The sequence below is a fragment of the Capsicum annuum genome, chromosome 9 (genome assembly GCF_002878395.1).
Source record: "Capsicum annuum cultivar UCD-10X-F1 chromosome 9, UCD10Xv1.1, whole genome shotgun sequence".
NCBI lineage: Eukaryota > Viridiplantae > Streptophyta > Magnoliopsida > Solanales > Solanaceae > Capsicum > Capsicum annuum.
The window spans coordinates 61,625,299-61,630,554 of NC_061119.1; positions in this window are offsets into that span (position 1 = coordinate 61,625,299).

The following is a 5,256-nucleotide window of genomic DNA, read 5'->3' on the forward strand; positions in this document are numbered from 1 at the left end:
ATTTGGATTCTGGCAGCTAGGCGTACACCCAGAAGATAAAGCCAAAATGGCCTTCTACATACCCGATCACCACTACCAGTGGAAAGTTATGTTGTTTGGGATCAAACCTACCCCTTCACTCCTCCAAAAGGCCATGATCAGAATATTTAAGCCCATCTTTCATACATCATTGGTCTACATCGACGATATCCTTCTCTTCAGCAACACTATAGAAGAGCACCTTAACCTCCTCCGCAAATTCCATGACTTGGTAAAGCAGTATAGAGTAATACTCTCGGCAAAAAAATGATCCTCGTGCGCGATGAGATTGACTTCTTGGGAATGCACTTTTCCCATGGGTCTTACACTCCTAGACCACACATCTATAAAGAATTGCTTAAGTTTCCAGATACTAACTTTTCAGTTAAGCATCTCCAGCAATTTCTTAGTGTGATTAATTATGTCATAGACTTCATCCCTGATGTCTCTACCTATATCTCCCCACTCATGAAGATGCTAAAGAAAAATGCTCCAACCCAGGGAAAAGAACAAGATGATATAGTTCAAAAAATCAAAGAAATATCCAGCGATGTCAGGACACTCCATGTACCGTCAGATGGATAAATGATATTGCAGACTGATACTAGTAATAACTATTGGAGTGCAGTTCTCCAAGAAGAAAAATACGGCCAGCGAAAAGTATGCGGGCATGCAAGTAGAAAGTTCAAAGAGATAGTACTATAATTCCACCTTCAAGCTGGAAATTCTCGTAGTGAAGAATGGAATTGAGAAGATTAACTTCTTCATTATTCACACTGAACTTCAGATCAAGATGGATATGAATGGTCTACCTAAATCCAAAGATCATCCCAAATCTGCAGATTCTCCGGTGGTCTCAATTATTTTCCCATTACAAATTCAGAGTAAAGTATATCAAGGAAAATGAGAATATCTTGGCAAACTTCCTGTCAAGGCTAAAAGAATTCTCTTCCACTGTTTGACGAAAGAGAAGAAGAAAACAACGTCGGCCATCAGACTCATGCGACTACTCATCAACCACGACGTCGACTGGTGGATAGAAGAAGGATACACAAGCTCATATTCGCTGGCACCATCCAACACTTCTTGAAAGATGACGTTAGATGACATATTCAAGAAGTTACCCTCTCTAGCGGGTTACCCTTCCTAGTGGGTTACCCTCTCCAGTGAGTTACCTTTTTTAGTGGGTCACCTCCTCTCCAAGGATACCCTGTAAGATAGGTTACCCTCGCCAGTGGGTTACCATTTCCAGTGGGTTACCCTCACTCCAAAGAAAACCTCCTCAGTGTTACCTTTTAAGATGAGTTTGTCCTGAAGCTACTGACTCAGCTACTTTAAAGATAAGGAGCTTATCTACCTACTTGCAAGATGCCTATTAAGCTGTTGATGCACCTGCTTGCATATGCTGTCATAACAATAGTGTGTTTTATCTTTATATGGCACGTCACATATTAGTAGGGCCTGGTGTGAATAAAGATAAGGCTTATCTAGTCATAATAGATAAAGCTTATCCCTTACAAAAGAATAAGACTTATCCAGTTATAACGAATAATGCCTATCTCTTAGCTGATAGGATAGGATTGTAATATTCTATTTTATGTTTATTCGTTGGATTAGCTTATCTAGTAAACTTCTTTCTCCTATAAAAGAAAGCCTAGGCCTTTAGGCAGAGGGCATCATTCTCTCTACCTAAAAACCTCTTGTATAGTTTTTTCTCTTTCAATAAAGATATTTGTTGGCTAAACTCTCTTGCTCTTATTTTCTCTCTTCCGAAGGGATGGGTGCTTCAGTTCTTTAGGTCGAAGCAGTAGGGTAAGGAAAGGAAATATTTCAGCGAGATACTTGTTACGACTGCAACATAAAACTCTGAAGGTACTTTCTATGAATATGAAACGAAGTTGATTTTGTCCATGCGATGTTGACGTCTAAGTTCTTTCCATGTATATGAAAGGAAATTGTCTTAGTCCATGCTATAGCTTTTCGAATTGATTCATTATTTAGAAAAACACGTAGATATGAGGTCTGCCTTAGTACACTTTTTATTTCGCGGAAGCTTGAGGGCAACAGGCCATGGAAAGCCGTCATAAGACCCGTTTATGCCATATATGGAATAGTCTTGTACTAAGAAGACAAAGGATTTCATGTGTTCTAAGACTGGTAAAGTCATGACATCCCTTTGAGGGTTGCGAAGTCTTTGTTACCAAGGCAAACCATCCGAATATGTAGCTCAGTTTCAAAGTTTTGTCATACCGTTCAGGGTTGTAAAGTCTTTGTTTCTAAAGAAACCCGTCCTTATGGATACGTAGCTCAATTGTAGATAAACTTTGGTGTGTCGATTAAAAGATTTGATTTCGTATGGATTGCCGCCTATATGGACGTGAATCATCTATCATATTGGAATGGTTAGACTCTGTGTCTGTGGTGTCGACAGAAGCTTTGATTTCTATGGAGTGTCGCCTACATGGTCGTGAAACCGCCTGTTATGTTGGAAAGTTTGGAGCTCTGTTGCTAGCCATCTGGCCGCCTTCGTTGGCAGTCCTCCATGCCTCCCTGTCTCCCCGTCTATTTGTAGAGTTAATTTTTTTAGTGATAGATGGATCCTCACTTAGGTAGCATTAGAATCATCATCAATGGCCCCATAGATAAAGGTGGTGATAGCCATAGTATCAGTGATCTCCACTCTAACGAAAGTTAAGAGCTTTCTAAACTCTTTTTTTGAACTTCCTAAGAATTTATCTATCATCATTCATAGTGTTAACCTTCGGGCCAAAAACACTAGAGAAGATTGCCACCTTTCGAGACTCATTAGCAATGATCTTTTCTTTATTGGTAGTGCTTAAAAATGCTTAACTAGTAGTACCACCACTAGTCACCAAACTACCACCTCAGATTTTCAAGATTTGGAAGACCCCCGTCCTAACAAAATCAAAATCATTTTGTGGCTTTGTCACCACGGCAGACTCTCTACTGGTTACTTCCTCAATAAAATAGGACTAAATATAAATCCAAGTTGTCATTTTTGTGCCTGCCCAAGAGCGAATATCAAGCATATTTTATTTTCTTGCCCTAATGATGTCAATTCCTAGAACCAAATTGTCATTGATAGTACAACTGTTTAAACCTTAAACATAAGTAACTGGTTGGGACTCTGGCATAACTTGAAAGGTAAGCTCTATAATTCCTACATTTATAGGAACATTTTGATACCTCAATGCATATAGAGCATTTGGCTTATTCGTAATTGATGGGTTCAATATGTATGAAAAGTGTGAATGAAAAATGGAGAAAATCACGTGGAGGGAAAAATTGAGAAAGCACTATTATGAAAAGTGTACTCTAAAATGGAAAGTCTATTAATTTTTCCACATTGGTGGGAGAAAGTGACTTTCAAGTGTTTATGTTAAGAAACACTTATTCCACTTGGTAAGTGAGGCAAGAAATAAGAGATGTCTCGCGCTGTCGTTGTCGTCGCTCGTTCGGCTCGGATTCAGATTCGGCAAATGATCGATCGATGAGATCTATCACAGAAATTTAATTCGTTAATATGCATGTATGCAGTGGCGAAAACACTGTTTCAAAATGCAGTACAGAAGCAAAATGATGCTTCGAAAGGGATGCAACCCTTCAACGAAATGACACGTTGATTCATGAAATGCTATGCCTGTTTGGATAGTTGTGACTGTTCGGAAAAGACACACTCTTTGAACGAACATACATGATTTTTCCAGAAAGGTTACACCTTTTAAGTGAACCATTGCCACCTTTCAGAAGAGGCACCTGATGGTTATATAAACCTGTTTTTATCTACAGGTTTAAACACGAAAATTTTTTGATATAGAAACACTTCTTGTATTTAAAAATATTCTGTGTGATCATCAAATCGTTGAGTGAGTACGAAGAGATTCCAATTGTTTGAGGTACCGCTACAGTTGGTTTGTTTGGCCATTTTATCCTGGGAGGAAAATTCCGCAACCTCAGGTACTTGAGGGGAATTATCTCCTTAAGGACACTCCGTGAATTCGGAGGACTTGACCATTTCTGTTTCATCTTATTTTCTGAAAAACATACTTCTTAGAAAGATCACTTTGATCTTGTGTTGAGGGTGTTGTTGTACTTCATAGTGTTCTTGTTTTATATTTGAACTAGTGTTGAAGTTATTCTGTCAAATTATAGATTCTATGTATCCGAAAACATTAAAAAATAACAGTAATAATAATTTCTTCAATAACAAAAAAGATTCCATCCATACCAATGTTACTATTACACATGCAGCAGTTTATATCTGCTTATCGGGAGGACTAATAATAATAGAGATCCCAAGATCCTCATTCATATCAAATTAGAACCACCTTTAAGGGAGATGTATAAGCTCAACACAGATGAATTTGTGCGCAATACCTCAGGTTTGAGTGGTTTGGGAGGTGTGTTTAGAAATTATGATGGACATTGTTGGATTCTCAATTTCTATGAAAGTAATCCCTACACAACCCCCATCTTAGCAAGCTTTGCGGCAGGGCTCCTACTAACAATGAAACACCGACTAGCTCCTCTGAAATAATTCAAATACTTTCAAATGATCCCTTGATCCAATAATATTATTTTTGAGAGCAGGTCATTGATCAAGGATCTGGGGACAACACTTTCACTCCACATCTTTAGAGAACAAAATAGGGTGGAGGAACGCAGACTATCTAGAAACTATCTTTGTTAGGAAAATTAAACAACCTATTTTTAACTTATTTGGTCGGAATGTGACCCAAACTATTAATTACTTAAACTCTGCTAACAGGGGATCCCCTACTAAATCCCTGATTCGAATTATATATATTACCCTTATTATCAAAAAAAAAATGTTCCTTTACACTTTCTTGTTTATTTGCTCATGGAAATATTAAAAAGATAGAAGTCTGAACCGTATATTTAAGTTAAAACATAGAACATATATCACTACTGAGAAAAAAAAAAAAAAAAGAGTTGGTCATGGGTAAATTTTATGTTGAAAATCTTAAGCAAAAATACTTGATCACAACTCACAAGTAATATATTTGTAGTCAACGATGACACTTTCATACACTCTTTTTTTTTTCTAACATTCTGTAGCTAAGCAACAAAATTTGTCACTAATTTCATTTAGCAATGGATTATCAAAATAATTATTGGCTGCAAGAAATTTAGCAACCACGTTCATAGCTACTTCCAATTTTTTTAGTGCTAACTTCAATCTTAAGTTGTGGATTC